General features: G+C 39.8%; 1 long non-coding RNA gene across 1 annotated transcript; it reads right to left on the bottom strand.

Annotated features, from left to right (window-relative positions):
• Nucleotides 1–18: 18 nt before the first annotated feature.
• On the bottom strand, nt 19–19,116 carry LOC139356070 (uncharacterized). Its single transcript, XR_011607448.1, has 3 exons — nt 18,982–19,116; nt 2,013–2,260; nt 19–854 (listed from the first exon to the last, which is right to left on the bottom strand). It is a non-coding gene; the product is annotated as an uncharacterized lncRNA (long non-coding RNA).
• Nucleotides 19,117–19,308: the final 192 nt, after the last annotated feature.

Raw genomic sequence — 19,308 nt, 5'->3', positions numbered from 1 at the left:
CTGTTCAGATGAGGTTAACTCTGTCATTCCGATATCATCTGTAAAACAAAATCTCTTCTCAGCTTTGCTCATTTGCCCATTTCTGGAAGTCCAGATAAATGCATTCATTTATCCATTCAGAATCAGTGCAACTGACCCTCGTGATGGTGGAGAACACTGAGCAGTGATGGCACGCAGTGTCAAGAAATCACGGCAGCACATGGGTTGACTTGGCCCAAGGTCACCAGAAATCAAGAGCTGCCTATAGTGACAGAGGCCTCAGGCAGATCAAACAATGATGGATGGACCACAGATAGAGCACAATGCTGGCCACAGGGTGAAAGAATCTTAGGGTACTCTAGGGTTCCTGAGGGGTGGGTGAACTCTTTCCAGCTCTAAAATTCCATGGTTGTTGGCTCAGAGTTGCCTCCGTCTTGCCAGCCACAAAAAAAACGAAACATTCACTGAAGTGGTATTGAATTGACCCTGCCAGGGATGAAATGTTCTTTCTTTTCTTGTTTGTCCCCAAGCTGTACTGCATTCCCCTAGCCACACTGCTGGGAGAGCCAAGATGGATGATGAAGCATTGTTAAAATATTTCGCTGACAATGAATAGAAATGAAGAGATTGTCAGCAAGGACTTCTGTAAAGGTGGCAGGGACGACAGGAGAGGGCAATTGTTTTCTGAAGTACAGTTGTCACTCTGTGTTAATAACTGCACATGACCTTTCCGTGACAAAGGTTCTTTGCTGGGTTCCACAGTGAGTGGCCAGAATGATTTAAAATGTGAGCCTTGACAAGAGGGGGACAGTGCATTTGAGTGAGCAAAGCCCTGCACTTTGTTTTCTCCAAAGCCTTTGCTTGTCATGGAAGCTCTGTGGAAGGCGAAAAAGAAGGGAAAGGTGAAAAATACCACAAGCACCACTCCCCAGAGCACGCTATGCTTGGTAACTGAAGAGTTTCATGCTTAAAACTGCAATTCCAGTTTGTTTTAAAGATCAACGAAGGCTCCATTTCTTCCTTTTGCCTCAGGGATAAATGACTCAAAATAACTTATAAATATTTGTGAATCTCTCTTTACCACTAGACCTACCCTAACCTCCCAAGTTAGACTCCCCTCTCATTAAAATTGATTTCCCAGTTCAACCCCCACTCTTCCCTTGATGTCTTTGTCCAATGCTTGTTTTGTATTCCTCCTGCCAGCTTTCCCAGAGCTTCATGTGCACTGATAGCCACTATACCGTGAGCTGCCAGCACCAATCTCAAGCTCTCTGGAGAGCTTTATGCTATATTATCCTCAGCTGTTGTTTGGCTAGGATCTTCTACTTCTGTGTGAACCCATCAAGCTTGCCTTGTCTCTAGGAGTAATAGAAATTCAATAGAAAGATGCTGATTTAATATGGAGACCTATTAGTCAAAGTCTAGTAGGTTCCAGGGAATAGCAGGAAGGGTCAACTGTGAGCTTCCCTCCCAAGACACTTTCAGTCCAGCAGTACAGAGGCAGCCAGAGGGGAGCTCATGGAGGAGGCCATTTAAGAAGACACCTTCCAAACGGAGATTGCAGGAGCAAGGGACCTAAGAGCAAGGTAGTCCTAAAGGCAAGATGTCTTAACTTTGCATTGGCCAATCTGAGGCACAAAAGGTGAAATGATTTCTATTAGCAGAGATCAGCAAAGTTGGGAAGGTGTAATACTAGCAGGAACTAATAATAATGTTCACAACATTTCATGAACGCGTGCTAAGACTCAGGACCTGTGCAGAGAGCTTTACATTCAGTCTTTCATGTCATCCTCACTTTAAACTGAGAGGTTGGTTCATTATTATATAAGAGTAACTTTTATAATTTCCACTTATAAAGTAGAAATTAAGCGATTAAATTACTTTCCAAGGTCACAGAGTCAGAGAGTCAGAGAGTTAGGCTGAATCCAGGGTTCTGCCAGCACAGTCTGTGTACCTTTGGCCTTCTACCATTTATGTAACTTCCTTCAAATAAAAAGAAAACAATAAACTACAATCAACTGAAAACGCCTTACCCGTGTGCCTGATTTCCTTGCTTGTTGTGAATGCCGAGCCTGGCCTTTTCTGTGTTGGGACTCCAGGTGTCATTAAAAGCATCCATCACAGAAGAGATCTTTCCCTAAAGGGGCTTGGTTCCCTCACTCGTAAAATGAGAGGGTCGGACCAGGTAATCTCAGAGGTACTTTCTGGTTCTTACATACTATGATTCCAAACAAGGATAGCCATCCTTGAAGACTGTAAATTCCAACCCTTTTTACAAGCCCTAAAGAGGAAGGAGAGGAAAGAAAAATTGATCACATGCTTGTGCAAATTTAAGTAATAGAGAACAGAGATGCTACCCTTGTGAATTCCTGGGTGATATGCATGACTTGGAAAAGGAAGAAAAGTATTTCATGTAATACCATAGGGCACCTTTAGCTCAGCCTTTCTTCCCGAAATAAAAATACAACCAAGGTTTTCAAGTTAGTTGGTGGATGGATCACCCTGTTCTCCCTCATCATTCTCCTATGATTCAACAAACATTAGAGAGAAATTTTTCTGCTTAAGTTCCTTCCTACAACAGAAGTAAATATCTTACTTTTATAAAAATACATTTCTTAAAGATAAAATACAATTCTACAATGCTGTTTCAGATAGATTTGCCATAAGTCAGATACCCTCGTTCAAATAATGGACTATGAACATCATCCATCTTGGGGAGTCACGAAGTACAGAACTTGGTCTTATTAAGGTGCTCTGTTATGAGGCCCAGTCACTGATACAATGAATTGTTTTTCAACAGCACTGTGGCTGCCACCATAAGTCTTCAGCTTGAATGAAAAGGCAATTAAGAAAGGAACTTGGAACAAGAAACCCAAACTAAATACTCTTCTTTTTCCAGTTCTAACATAATTAAAATGGTGTATAACTGCCAGCTGGCTAAAACTAAATAAAAATGTGCAATTAAGGGACACCAGTGAGACCAGCTATATCTCACAAAACTCTCTTTCCTGCTAGTGCCACTTTATTCTTACTTTACTTTCTTGCAGGAGTTTCTGCTAAGCTGTAGTAAACCCTGCATGTAGGCAATGGAAAGGTTGCATATCCTGATTTCCCATTTCACAACCCTCAGCTACTCTAGAGGTGGTTGGCCCTGAGGGATTTAATGCACTTCCTGCTGCTTTGCACAGAGCCCATTGGCCTGAAAGTGTTCAAAACCCATAGCCCATGTTACCTTCTTATGTAACCATGATAAGAAAGCCTTAGTCTTCCAAGAAAGCAAAAAATCATACTCCATCAAGGATTGTAATAGCAATATATCATTGCATTAAAAAATACTATAAAACTTAGTGACTTAAAGAAAATTATATATAATTATTATCTCATTTTGGGTCAGGAATCTGGTCATGGCTTAGCTGGACCATTGACTTGAGGGTCTCTCACAAGGCTGCCATCAAGGTTCAACTGAAGTAGGATTTGCTTCCCAGCTCATGCAGCTGTTGTTGTCAAACTTTAGTGCCTGGGGTCCAGTAGCACTAAGCCTCAGATTCTTGCTGGCTGCTGGCTGGAGGCCACCCTCATTTCCTTGCCATGCAGTCTCTTTAACACAGCAGTTTCTTTCATCAAGGTCAACAAGACAGAGAGTCTTGCTAGCAATCTTTTATAACCTAATTATAGAATTGACGTCACGTCACCTTATATATTCTCTTGATTTGAAGTAAGTTACTAGTTTAGTCAGCCAATGGCACTCAGCAGGAGCAGATTACACAAGAATGTGAACACCAGGAGGTAGGGATTATTGGGAGTTGTCTTAGAAGGCATCTACCACAAGAACAAATAGGGTTCCAAGACGTGACCATCCCCAAATGATAGAAGCCAAGATCTAATCAATTAGATTAGCCTCCTGCCCAATTTTTACAGCAATATTAACATTCTAGGAAAAATACACCCTTCAGTTACAGGTGCCCTCCTCCTACTTCCAATATGACCTACTCATGTGTGATCATCACAGATACTACTTGGAAATAGAATCTTTTCTTTTATAGTAGCTAAGCCTAGAATGCTATATTATTTCTCACATAATTTACAAAGGTAACTCTTACAGTTTAGTTGCTGTTGATGTGACCTACAGATACACAACACTTTTAAATTTACCAATAAATCCTTGTGGCAACTTGGGCAAGTTACTTTTCTGTTTTGGACATAAATTTCCTTTCCTGAATGGTATTTCCTAGGTTGTCTTCCAGGGTTTTTATAGTTTTGGGTTTTACATTAAAATCTTTAATCCATCTCGAGTTAATTTTTGTATACGGTGTAAGGAAGGGATCTAATTTCAATCTTCCAGTTATCTCAGTAGCATTTATTGAATAGGGAATCCTTTCCCCATTGCTTGTTTTTTTCAGGTTTGTTGACAATCAGATAGTTGTAGGTCTGCAGTCTTATTTCTGGGTTTTCTGTTCTGTTCCATTGGTCTACATGTCTGTTTCTGTACCAGTACCATGCTGTTTTGGTTATGGTAGCCCTGTAGTATAGTTTTAAGTTGGGTAGCATGATGCCTCCAGCTTTGTTCTTTTTGCTTAGGATTGTGTTGGCTATTCAGACTCTTTTTGGTTCCATATAAATTTTAAAATAGTTTTTTCTTGTTCTGTGAAGAATGTCAATGGTAGTTTAACAGGAATAGTACTGAATCTATAAATTGCTTTGGGCGGTATGGTTATTTTAATGATATTGATTCCTTCTATCCATAAGCATGAGATATTTTTCCATTTGCTTGTGTAACCTCTGATTTCTTTGAGCAGTGCTTTGTAGTTCTCCTTGTAGAGATCTTTACCTCCCTAGTTAGCTGTATTCCTAGGCATTTTATTATCTTTGTGGCCATTGTGAATGGGAGTTTGTTCGTGATTTGGCTCTTGGTTTGAGTGTTGTCAGTCTATAGGAATGCTAGCGATTTTTGCATATTGGTTTTGTATCCTGAGACTTTGCTGTTCTTGCTTATCAGCTTAAGAAACTTTGGGGCTGAAACGGTGGGGTCAACTTGTAACGGGGAGCTGTGTGTCAAAAATTCCCACACAATAAATATCATGGGGAACTTTGTATGTGATACTGAATCCTGATATTCTAGAGCATTTAAAAAATATAACTCCAACAGAGTTCCTTTTGAACTTTCTTTGGTTGAACACTATAAAATGTATTTCTTTTGCATTTAGTGGCCATGATGTATAAAAATGTGTATCTTTAAACATTTTATGACAGGTCTCAAGAACTGAGGAACTGAACAGACAGACTCATCTGCCCTATTTTGTGCTTCTTCTGGGACATACACTCACGCCTATGTTGCCTTTTTGAAAAGTACAAGATCCCTAAAGACATTCACACTGTTGGACCTAGTACAGCTACAAGTTGGCAATTATCATAGGAAAACAACCAGAGATATACAGGGATGTATACTCCAGTGTTATTTTTAATATCGAAATTCAAAGCAATTAAAATGTAAAATAGTTGCAAAAAGGTTAAATAAGCACTTTAGGTATATATATAATTAAATTGTCTGCAGCTTTAAAACTCTTGCTTATTGGTAGTAAAATGTTACCATGCCCATTTTACCAGTGAGGAAACTAAAATCAGAGAAATTCAGTTCCTTGTACAATGTTAAAGTGTTATAACCTCTAAGTTGGAAAAGCAACCTCTGGCCATTTAGTCCAACTCTAATTTAATGTGAGAGCCTTCTCCATATTGCCCTAAGTCATTTTCCAATATGCCTGCTACTTCCAGTGGATGGTATGATAGACAGAATAAGGGACCCCAAAGATATCTTCATCCTAATCCTGGGGAGCAGTAAATGTGTTATTTTACATGGCAAAGATGAATTAAGTCTGCGGATGAAATTAAGGTTGCTAATCAACTGACCTTAAAAGACAGATTTTCTTGGGTTATCTGCATGGACCCAGTGTAATCATAGGGGTCCTTAAAAGTGAAAAGAAGAAGCAGGAGGCCAGAGGAAATTGTGACTATGGAAAAATGGGTGATTGCAGGCTACCTATGGAAGCTGGAAAAAGTGAGGGAACCATCTCCTGTAAAACCTCCGAAGTAATGCAACCCTAATTGATTTTTGTCCAGTCAGGCCCATTTTGAACTTCTGAACTTCAGGCGTGTAAAATAATACATTTGCATTAATCTACTAAGTTTGTGGCAATTTTTTAGAGTACCCATAGGAAACTAATACCCAGATAGCTCTTCACTTCCCCAAATGGCTTCCACATTTGAGATCTTGCAAGGCAATGTAGAAGATTGAACTAAATATTTATTGACTAGGATAAACCTGAGAGATACACTTTGCAATGAAAGATAGACTTCATAATACTCTTCTGATGTCTCATTCAAATCTGAATGCAAAAGTACATTTTAATTCATGGGAATTATGTTCTATAACAGATCTCACCATGTTATCTTGCAATTACATTCCACATTGGTTGCAGAGGCTACCTCCCAAATGTGGCGGTACATGGTATCTTGAGATCCCCTGGTTTCTTAAGAATTCTTAGACATAGATATGGTGATTAATTAAAGGTCTCATTCAGTGAACAGATTGTAATAACTGATGAAATTGAAGGCTTATTTAAATGCTATTCATAACCTATATCCTGGACATTTTCAGTAGGGATTTAATAAAGAGTGTTTTACAATTTACCAGACTTAAATTGTTAGAGAGGAAATAAAAGTCATCACCTTATATATTAATCGTTAGATTTCATAGTTGGTCATAGTTATTTTATTTATTACCATTATCTGCATAAAATACAATATTCAAATGCATATAGACAGTCACATGTATTCAGGGGCTTATAATCTAGGAATAGGAAGCTTGGTTTCTCTGTGTGCCCTTTGTTGACTTTCATGAACCCAAAAATGCATTTCTAATTTTGTGGGGACATCACCCAATAATGCAACTGCTGTTAAAAGATCACAAATTAAATGGTAAGAACCGAAGGCAACATGGAGTTTTTCGAGAGCAATCTTAGAGCTTGGAGAATTCATAAACCAAGTAAACCTTCTGACATAACTATAAAATGTGGTATAAACCCTAGAAAAAAATGGTCATCTTGAAAGGGTAACAGCACTTTTATGAGAATTCCAACCGCACCATGGCAACATCAACCCGTCAAAGCAAATGAAGGGTAGTAAAAGTAAAATTAAACATGATGAAGGGGACACCAGCTTGCTAACAGCTTTCCAAGCAGTAAAGCTTTCAAATGTTATCTCTTCATTGGTCTGTTCAATCACACATGCCTGCTACCAAGCTTTATCATATTATGTATCTTTCTCATCACTGCAGCCTGCCACAGCTTTGATGGACTTGTCTGTGTATTCACAAAGGAGGGGAAGAGAGCGCTCCCCATCCCCCACCGCACCCCTCCTCGTGCGCCCTCATTTCTCTTCTGTAATTCTTCTCTCCCACCGTCCTCTCTTGCCCTTGTTCGGATGTCCAACATGAGTCTCTCTGGCATCCACAAAGGTTGTTGTGCAGCTCCGAGCTTTGGGGACTAAATATAGATCAAAGCCCCATCCTATACGCAGTCATCCAAGAAACAGGTTCCAACGTGCGTCTGACTTTGTCTTCTTTTTGCTTTCAGAAATCATTATCCTTTCTTCCTCATGGTTCTTTTTCCTCCTTATAATCCCTCTTCCTTACCCCTTCTACAACCTCCTACCGGGAAAATTGTGAGGGCATTTTCATGTGTTAACTAACGGACTCGTTAATCCCCTGGTCTGAATACCTTTCCCTGTTTGCACGGACCCAGAAATCTCAAGGTTACGTTTATTCCCTGACCTATTCCACCACCGGGGAGTCAGGACAAAATTCTGCCCCTTTCTTTCAGTGCTGTAAACCTCTCTTAACTCTATTTCCCAGTTCGAAACAAATAAGGTTCCCATTCATTGTGCGTGTGGTGTTTGCATATGCCAAATTCCTCAGCCTTTAGACCATATGAGTTATTCAACTGTATGAGAAGAAAAAAAGAAACACAAATGACTAAACAGCCAACTTAGGCCTCCCATCGCCCACACAGTGATGGGGATATAGGAGAAAAAATAAAAAGCCCGGATGCCACGCTGTGGTGCTTACAAATAGTCAATAGGGGGTGGAAAGGGAAAGGAGAAACCAAGAAAAGAAAGGCGAGGTTGCTGCAGCCAAGTGTCTCATAAAATTGCCATGTTTTAGCCTGAGTTTATTGTCTGTTAGTGTTGGTAATTGAATTGCTTTCTCCACTGTGAGCTAGTATGGGAACCCACCTCCCTTTTCTATGATCAACATTGAAGTGTGTTCCCAGTTAAATCCGCCTCTTTGATTCATTCATCCATTCAACAAACAGGGAGCCTCCACTATTTGCAGAGTAGGACTCAGAATGCATTTGAAGTCTGAGAAAGGGCAGCAGAGAACCTATGTATGAGTACTTAGAGAAGATTCCTACCAGCACATTGAGGGCTGCACAATAATACACTCTTCTCTGCATGTCTGCCTCATGAGTCCAGTCTCAGGTATTTGGTTGCCCTAGCTGTAGCCTCCAGCTGGGAACCCAGGTGTCTGTTTTTGCTATTTTTCCATCTCTAATTCTGTCACTAAAGAATTACTGTATAGTTCTGCACCTCCTATCTACAGTTGCTGCTTAAAGCACAGGTATTTATTTGGGGGATACACTAAAAATATAAATGAGATTGTGGTTCCAGAAAGAACCGTGTCATTGTGTGTATGCATAAACACACACATGCATGTACGTGTTCACACATGTGCACGGACACACACACACATTAGTTGTATTATTCTTTACTTCAGTTGATCCTAATATAATTAAAGCAATTAATATCTCTTCCCAAAATGTAAGAATTTGGTTACGTGGTGCGGTTTACAATGTCAAAGGCAACACATTGTACTTCTTGGACGGTTGTCATGTAAAGAAGGCTGCATCACAGAAATTTAGGGTAGAGAACAGGATTGAGGTCTCAATAAGTAGAGACCTGTTATTCTAATCACAGCCTTTCGCCAATTTGCTCTGCGACCTTGGACTAGTCACTTTTATTTTAAAATATAAACAGACACATAAATAAAATTACAAATAGGTTTCTATCTATAACTTTAACACCAACTATATGTGAAAACCAGAAGTTTTAGTTTGCTAGGACTACCATAACGAAATATTACAGACTGGGTGGCTTAAATGACAGACATATATTTTCTCCCAGTTCTGGAGGCTGAAAGTCCACCATCAAGGTATCTTTGGGTTTGATTTCTTCTGAGGCTCCTCTCCTTGGCTTGTTGATGGCCACCTTCGCACTGTACCATGATGATGGCCACCTTTTCTTTGTAAACATGTGTCTTGGATATCTCTTCATCTTCTGATAATGGCTTTAGTTTAACTTGATCACCTCTTTGAAGACCTTATCTCCAAATACAGTTCTATTCTAAGGTAATGGGGTTAGGACTTTAACATACGAATTTTGGATGGACACAGTTCAGCCCATAACATTAGGTGTTAGGGCTACAAACTAAATGGGTCAAAAGGCAGTCATTGAGACAGAAATAAAGTTCATTACACTGCAGTGTAAGAAGTGCAGCAATAGAGGAGCCACTGACTGGGTAGAGTGAGGGTACAGAAGTGAAATCAGCAAGTAAGTTTGACAGGGTCTAAGAAAATATCAAAATGGAGACAGTTTTTGCCCTGGGTCTTGCAGTCATAGTAGGAATTTTCCAGGGGAAGACTAAGAAAATGAAGGGAAAACATGAGGAAGTGGCAGGGCATTTTATAAGGGTAGATATTTAAGGTCAACCCAATGGCCTGTGTAGGCCAGTGCTATCTCACAGTAAGAACCTATTGTGATACTTGGGAGGAGAGAAATGTTTCCCACACATCCTCAGCCAATTAGACCCTTAACTGGTCTAAATCTCACTTGAGCCTATTTGAACCATGGTGAATGTTGTAGGTCTGTACTCTGTGTGCAGTGCTGTCTGAGGGTCCCTGGAGGATAGAAGAGACATGAACCCTGTCTCTTCACAATCTAGATAGGAAGATCAAACAGTTGAAGTAACTGGGATAACATTACAAATCAACAAATGGATAATTCCTAAAACTACTCACTTCCTCCCCTTAAGGTATATGTTTTCTCCTGGATAAAAAGATGAATTTTAGACGGAATATTCTCTAGGCTCTGCTAAATGATCAAATGGGCTATGACAGGGTTTCTCGAACTTGAGTAATATCCTAAAAAAGAAACACAGATCTTCTCCATGTTGGCTTAAATTATTGACATTACTTAAGAGCATAGACTCAGGAGCCACACTACCTGGGTTTGAATGTCATATCTGCCATTTACTAGTTCTAAGATATTGGTCAAATCATTAAACCTCTCTTTGCCTCAGTCTCCTCATCTGTAAAATGGGGATAATAACAACACTTATATTCATAATATTGTTATGAAAATTAAACGTGTTAATATTTGCAAGGCACTTAAAAAAGGTTCCTAGTATGTTATAGGTGTTATGTACATGTTAAATAAAATTTTCTATAAAAGTATAAGGTAAAAGTAGGAATGAAATCTTTATGCATATAGCTTTTGGGTGTAAAAACAATTTGAAAACTCCTCAGCTATAAGGTAAAATAATTTGAAAATTAAGACAAAATAAAACTAGGAAGCAAATGAAATTCAAATTTACAATATTAATTCAATGTGACGAATCATGTTTTTGTTTAAACAAAATCATAGAAGTTGTCATTAATTACATAAAGATTTAGACTCAGATCTAGTTCTACAGTGATTTTGCTTCTGTATTTTGACTCTAGTAATCATGCAGAGGAAGTCTGTGTGCATGCATAGTAAGATTTTCCAAATGCTATGAATACCTTTAAGACTTTGTTTGCTAAATCAGAATAATCAGACCTCATTCTTTATCAGCACTCAATTAGTGAGCACTCCTGGAATGCCAATTTTAATTAAATGTCATCATTACATTATTAGCAAACCCTGCATGAAATTGTTCCCTAAATCAAAAAGTTGCTCAAGTCAGAAAATCGGAGGCCATTCATGATTTCAACCTCTTTATTCTCATCCTTGAACTGAGCAAATCTTGACAAGTATTTTTTGACTTTGTCTTTTTCTTGTCTACCTTGCCAACAAATGTGGCAACCATTTCTCTGGGTTTCTGCCAAGCCTCCTAACTACTCTCCCCCTCCACTCTTATGCTCCCAGTTTTTCTCCTTACAGAAGTTTACAGAAACTTTAAAAATATAAATATTATCCTGTCACTCTGCTGACCAAACTCAACTCTGATCAGCTCCAGGGCCCAGCATTGTTGGCAACGTCCCATCTCTCCAACCTGTCTGAAGCCATCTCCCCTCATACACTACCCCAGCCATGCTGGCTTGCATTAATTTCCTGCTCATGTAGTCAAGACTTTGCAGGCCTTGTAGCCTTTGCCCATGATCCATGATCCTTGTCTCTGTGGAATGTTCATTCCACATGGCTGGGTTTTTCTCCTCCTTCAGATGTCTGTGTAAAAGCTATCTCCTCAGAGAGGCCTTCACAAGCCTTTCTAATGACATTATTCCTGATCCCAGTTCATTATTCTTTATCACATGATATTCATTTCCTTTATAGAATGTGTCACCATTTATAATCATAGTGATAGGGACAGGAGGCAGGGAAATTCTGGGCAGATGAGGGAGGGCCCTTGGCCAGGGCACTGCCCTCAAGTCAAAAGGCCTAATACCACCGTCCAAAGTGAGAACTTACATTCTTGTTTTCTCACTCAAATGTTGCCTTTTCCAAAACCACCCATGACCCCACCCTGCCCCACCCCCCATCCTGTGCCCATATAAACCCCAGGCTCAGCCAGCAGAGAGAGGAGAAGCGGCTGGACATTGGAAACTATGGTTGGATGTCAGAGAGAAGTGGCCAGGGATGGCCAAACTCTAGGGGAAGATTACCGTCCCGCTCTGTCTTCTTTTCATCTCCCCTTCCCACCAAGAGCCACTTTCATCAGCAATAAAATCACCTGCATTTACCACCTTCAATTTGTTCATGTTACTTCATTCCTCTGGGAGACTGGACAAGAACTTGGGTGCCACAAGTGTCGGTGCAAAAGGCTGTCACACTGACCCTCCACTGAGCTATTAACACTTAAGCCATCTGCATACAGCAAAGCTAAAAGGGCACTGTAATACTTCTTCTGGGCTTCAGTTGCAGGCACACTCCCCTAGATGCTGCTGAGGGACTGGTACAGAGTTCACCCTTGCTGGTGCCCAAAAGCACTCAGCCCAGCTCCTGCATTCGCTTATCTCTACTCCCGCTCCCACAAGGGGTGGAGCAGTGAGTGCTTGCCCCTGCCAGCCCCCATATACTCCAGTTCCTGCCCTCGAAGGGGTCAGGAAAATATCCTGCTTTGATAGGCTTATTTATTTGCTTATTTACTTTTCATTCCCTTTGTGAGAATGTCAGCAACTTAAGCTCAGGCATCAAGGTGGATTCATTTACCTATGAGTACCGAATACATAGCACAATATCTGGCATATAGTAGGCACTTTAAAATACTTCATGAAGAAATGTTTACTCTAAATCCATTATTGGTGGAATTCAGATCAGAAGAATTCATTGTATATTTACTACATTAACTCCAAAATGTACTTCTTCAAGTGGTCCATATAGATAGGATTTCAGTAATACATCTTTTTGAAATGTGAATACAAGGCTGGGTGCAGTGGCTCACACCTGTAATCCCAGCACTTTGGGAGGCCAAGGCGGGCGGATCACAAGGTCAAGAGAGACCATCCTGGCTAACATGGTGAAACTCCGTCTCTACTAAAAGTACAAAAAATTAGCCAGGCGTGGTGGTGGGTGCCTGTAGTCCCAGCTACTCAGGAGGCTGAGGCAGGAGAATGGCATGAACCCGGGAGGCAGAGTTTGTAGTTAGCCGAGATCACGCCACTGCACTCCATCCAGCCTGGGGGACGGAGTGAGACTCTGTCTCAAAAAAAGAAAGAAAGAAAGAAAGAAAGAAAGAAAGAAAGAAAGAAAGAAAGAAAGAAAGAAAGAAAGAAAGAAAGAAAGAAAGAAAGAGAGAGAGAGAGAGAGAGAAAGAAAGAAAGAAAGAAAGAAAGAAAGAAAGAAAGAAAGAAAGAAAGAAAGAAAGAAAGAAAGAAAGAAAGAAAGGAAGGAAGGAAGGAAGGAAGGAAGGAAGGAAGGAAGGAAGGAAGGAAGGAAGGAAGGAAAGAAAGAAAGAAATGTGAATACAGAATCTTGGGCCATGGTGCCAGTTTTTTGTTTTTGGCACATTGTATTAGTTTTATGTGGTTGCTGTATCAAATCACCACAAAGTTAGCAGTTTACAACAACCCAACTTTATTCTCCTACAGTTCTATCATTCATAAATCTGACATAGATTTCATAGAGGTAAAATCAAGATGTCAGTAGGGCTGCAATCTTTTCTGGAGGCTCTAGGGAAAATCAATTTCCTTGACGTTTTAGCTTCTAGAGGCTGTCCACAATCCTTGGCTAATGTCCCCACCCCTCCACCTTCCAAGCCAGCAATGATGAGTTGAATCCCTCTTACATTGCCTCTGTCTCACCCTTATTTGGTCATGTATCTCTTTCTGACTTCAGCCAAGAAGGATTCTTCACTTATTTATTTATTTATTTTTTGAGACGAAGTTTCACTCTTATTGCCCAATTCTCCACTTTTAAGGAGCTTGCATGATTAAATCACACCCACTAGAATAAATCCAGGATAATATCTCTGTCTCAAGGTCTGTGACTTCAATCTTATCTGTAAGGTACCTCTGTCATGTAAGTAACATTCCCAGATTCTGGGGATAACTCATCTCTCTCAGCATTATTTTCTACTTAACTGATTATAAAACCTTCAGTCCTCAGGTATGCTATAATATTTTCATTATCCTGAAATTATCATAAACACACAGCATAAAATGGACCCTAAAAGCAAGTGGATATCCTTCCCATGTGGTCATCCAGATGGCATGGGATAGCTGTATACAAATATATGGGTGTGTAATCAAACCACAATGTTTAAAAATTTTCCTTCCTCCACAACAGGAATAAACCTTGAGAACATTATGCCAGGTGAAATAAGCCAGTTGCAAAACAAATACTGTATGATTCCACTCAGATGAGCTAACTAAAGTAGTCAAAATCATAGAAATATAAAGTTAGAATGGTGGTCTCCATGAACTGGGGAGAAGGCGGCACAGGGAGTTATTGTTTCGTGGGTATGGAGTTTCAGTTGGGCAATACGGAAAAGTTCTGAAGATAAATGGTGATAATGGCAATGGCATATATACACATATAGCACTACATAGCAATGAGAATGTACTCAATGTCACTGACCTGTGCACTTAAAAACTGTTAAAATAGTTATTTTTATATTATGTATATTTTATCTCAATAAAAATATTCCCCTCGCAAATGTATGAACTCCTGAGAACATAATATATTCAGACCCATGGGGTTAGAGTCCCTAGTTTGAGTAACACGGTGTATCATACATGCTTATAATCATTGAGAAGACAAAATAAGAGGGTTGTTGCATGGTAGGGCTACTTACAGAAGTGTGGGGCTACCACACTTCCTACCTTATTTTCAGGTACTCATTCATACATGCACCTCTTTTTATATTTCTGTTGAACAGAACCTAGAATTACCTGTTGGTAGGATAAAGTTCCTCAAAAGTGGAGATTTCACCCCAATTATCCTATGCCTTTTTGAGTTCCAAACTTGATGTTCCAGTCAAGTATAACCTGGAAGCTTCTTTCTCAAGGCATCTGTTATGATATGGCCTGGCTCCTCAATGGTCCAAATCAATGTATTTCACCATTAGTGAGATAAGCATCTTAATCAAGTGCTTCACATATGGGCTCTGGATTTAGGGTCATCCTTACCTCCACAACAGAAATGCCTGCTGTGTTGACCTATGGGCCATCAACCCTTAATTGAGTTGTGCAGACTCTATACCTAAAGCACAAATCATGGAGCACAAGCATATTATGAGAAATGACCAAATTCAACCTCCTTATTTTACATGTTGAAAAACCATGCACACGTATGTTTATTGCGGCACTATTCACAATAGCAAAGACTTGGAATCAATCCAAATGTCCATCAGTGACAGACTGGATTAAGAAAATGTGGCACATATACACCATGGAATACTATGCAGCCATAAAAAGGGATGAGTTCGTGTCCTTTGTAGGGACATGGACGCAGCTGGAAACCATCATTCTCAGCAAACTATCGCAAGAACAGAAAACCAAATACCGCATGTTCTCACTCGTAGGTGGTAATTGAACAATGAGATGACTTGGACACGAGAAGGGGAACATCACACACTGGGGCCTGTTGTGGGGAGGGGGGAGGGGGAGGGATGGCATTGGGAGTTATACCTGATGTAAATGACGAGTTGATGGGTGCTGACGAGTTGCTGGGTGCAGCACACCAACATGGCACATGTATACATACGTAACAAACCTGCACGTTGTGCACATGTACCCTAGAACTTAAAGTATAATAAAAAGATAATAATAATAATTAAAAAAAAGAAAAACCAATGCTGGGCTTCCCAAAGAGAACAAGAACCTGAGGACATCACCCTTCTTGGAGCATCTCTGTTGAGTGGAAAGGGTAAACATGGAAAGTCTGTCTCTTCTTGCTAGGAGCACTGCGGTTTAGTTCAAGACACTCTGCGATGATCCCAGTACGTCCTCCCTTTTGTTCCATGACCGTAGCTCAAAGGTAAGGGCCTTTCTTGACCCCTTGGTTAATGCAGAGGCAGATCAGACCCTTCTATCCTCTCTGCTCCCAGGATGTTCAGGCCACCAAGCTGCCTCAGCCTTTATCACAGGTCAGTGCATGTGTTTATATGTCCATTTCCTTCTACTGAAGATTTCCCAAATGATATAAATAAATGTCTTTCCAACAAAGAGAGTCTGTGGTCAAATCATTGTTGAAATGCAGAGTCAACAAGGTCTCTCTGGGACTTCTTAGTGCATTGAACCTATGTGCATTGTGGATCTCCATCAGGGTAATAGGTGGGAGGTAGAAATTCACACATTTGTGACGTGCAAAGTTCTATTGTTAGGGCATAGCAGGTGGCCCCTTGAAAAATACTGCTTTATCTCGGTTTGAATGCCCTGTACCCAGTTATCATGTGTTAGTCTTCTTTGTGCCCAAAACATATAGCACTACACTGAGTACATGACAAGTTAGAAAACATATTTAATGAAAGAAAGAGTCATGTTAGGTATTTTTTCAAATTCTCAATTCGCTCGTCTTAGACCTAAGATTAAATGTTATTTCACTTGGTGGTTTTAAAGTGTTGGAAAGGAGGAGTATTTGAATGAACATAAATTGATAAACTGGAAAACACTTGGTGTAGTTTGTGTTGCCGTCAATATCACTACTACCACTACCATTCTATCACTACTAATAAGTGATACATGGAGAATTATTTCTTCCTCTGTAAGTATTATATATAGCTCCTAAGTTTTCTTATGAATATATATATATATGTAGTTTTAGACTGGCATATGTTCTAAGAAATGTGATGTTAGGCCATCTCATGGTGGTGCAAACATCTTGGAGTGCACTTACACAAACCAGGAGAGTATCGCCTACTACACACCTAGGCTATATGGTATGGCCTATTGCTCCTACACTACAGACCTCTACAGTATATCACTGTACTGAATGCTGTAGGCAATGATAACACAATGTTATTTGTGTATCTAAAGGCAGAAAAGGAAGAGTAAAAATACAGCGTAAAAGATAGAAAATGGTACACCTATAAAATGGAACTTGCAGGACTGGAAATTGCTCTGGGTGAGGCTATGAGTGAATGTGAAGGCCTAGGACATTACTCTATACTACTGTAGACTTTATAAACAAGTATACTGAGGTTATATTAAATTTACAAAATTATTTTCCTTTTTGTATAATACATTAATGTTAACTTACTGTAACTTTTTAACTTCATAAACTTTTAATTTTTTTAAAACTTTGTGACCCTTGTGTGGTAACACCTCAAAACAGAAACACATCTCACAGCTGGGCAAAGGTATTTGCTTTCTTCATATCCTTCTTTGATAAGCTTTTTCTTTTAAATTTTTTAAAGCTTCTTACTTTTTTTTTTAAAAACTGAGATGCAAACACATACATTAGACTAGGCCTCCACAGAGTTAGATCATCAATATCACTGTCTTCCACCTCCATGTCTTCTCACACTGAAAGGTCTTTGGGGTCAATAACACACATGGAGCTGTCATCTCCTATGATACCAATGCCTTCTTGGGATACCTCCTGAAGAGCCTGTCTAATGCTGTTAGGAAGTTAAATTTTTTAAAAAAGTAATATAAGGAGTATATACTCTAATATAACAATAAAAAGTATAGTATAGTAAATACATAAACCAGTAACATGGTGGTTTATTATCATCATCAAGTATTATGAGACAGGTGTGGTGGCTCAAGCCTATAATCCCAGCACTTTGGGAGGCCAAAATGGGTAGATCTCTTGAGCTCAGTGTCTACTAAAAATACAAAAAAAAAATTAGCCAGGAATGGTGGTGCAACCCTGTGGTCCCAGCTACTTGTAGGGGCTGAGGTGGGAGGATCACTGGACCCCGGAGGCAGAGGTTGCAGTGAGCCAAGATCGCACCACTGCACTCCAGCCTGGGTGACAGAGTGAGACCTTCTCTCAAAAAAAATTTTTTTATGTCCTATACATAATTGTATGTGCTATACACTTATACAACTTGCAGTGCAGCAGGTTTGTTTATATCAGAGTCACCACAATTACACGAGTAATGCGTTGTTTTATGTTACCACTGTTCCATCATCAGGCCACAGGAATTTTTCAGCTCCACTGTAATCTTATGGAATCATCATTGCACATATGGTCCGACATTGACTGAAATGTCATTACGCAGTGCATGACTATAGAATCAGGTAGAAAACACAGTTGAATGGATCATTTGCTGAATTCTTGCTTTCCAAGTAGCCTATGCCTAAAAAAAAAATAGTACCCAAGTATCTAAATAAATATTTAATTGGAACCCTCATTCATCTGGTTGCAGTTTTGGTTGTAGTAATAATTGTTATTACTATAATTGTATATATGATCATTATTACTACAATTAAATGTGTGTGTATATGTGTGTTGTATATTTATGTGTATATGTATACACACATACGATGACATATGTCATTTATTGAGCAACTATTATGCGCCGTTTGTGGTGACCAGTGCTTTACAATATTATTCTCATCCTCATAGTAACCTACAAAACTGGCATTTTAAGAAGAAATCAAGGCCTAGAAATGTTACATAACCACCCAGAGGTGTAGGGACCCTGTGCTTTAATTCTCTGAAGAAGCCTGGAAATATCTGCTCAGCTTAAAACAGACTTGGTCATACCTTGCATTTATCCTGCTTACTGTGATGAGTTATAGCCTATGCCTAGAACAAGAAAATTCAAACTGAATAAAGGGCAGAGAGTAGCCAAGCAACAGAGAGTAATATTTGGAGCCTAACACTGTATTACTGTAACTCAAGACCATCCAAGGCCCAGAGGAAGGGCAGTTTGCCTAAAGTCATAATGAACATTTCCATAATGTTGATCATATGCCCAGCATTATTTTCAGCTTTTTACTTCATTCAGCCCGTGCTCACAGCATCCATATGAGGGTTATAATTATTTAAATCATTTTACAGATAAGGTAAAACAGAGGCCTAGAGAGTTGGAGTAATTTGCCCATTGTCACAGGTAGTAAGTGGCCGGCTGAGATTTGGACCCAGGCAAACTAGATTTAGCAATCCAAGTGCTTAACTCCTGCACCAGTACTAGTAATTTCAGCACATCTAATGCCTCTTTAAGTCATGTTCCTCCTCAGTTGCCAAGTCCCAATAAATCCAAGGTTTCTTCTAACCACGTTATGTCATAACCATTATTACCTTGTGATGTCTCATTACCGTAACTGTTTCCCAAGTGGCTTTAAGCTGGTTCTCCCATCTGTGCCTCCACAAACCTCCACTGTAGTCGATGGGCCATAGGCATTCAGCTGCTCCCCCTTGCAGTCCAATTTTATTCCTCCCCACTGCTCAAACAACTCCCAGAGTTTTGCTTTCTGATGCAAGGTTTACAAGGGCATCATAATCACACAATTACCCTCCAACAGGCCATGCTGACAATGCAATCATCTGTCAGGAAACGACCTAAGTGGCTCCTGCATGGGACTGTCTGGACTATACTAGGCAAAATCAGGTTGGTGCCATCATTCC

The sequence above is a fragment of the Macaca nemestrina genome, chromosome 9, assembly GCF_043159975.1.
Source record: "Macaca nemestrina isolate mMacNem1 chromosome 9, mMacNem.hap1, whole genome shotgun sequence".
Lineage (NCBI taxonomy): Eukaryota > Metazoa > Chordata > Mammalia > Primates > Cercopithecidae > Macaca > Macaca nemestrina.
This window is presented reverse-complemented; position numbering and strand designations above follow the sequence as displayed.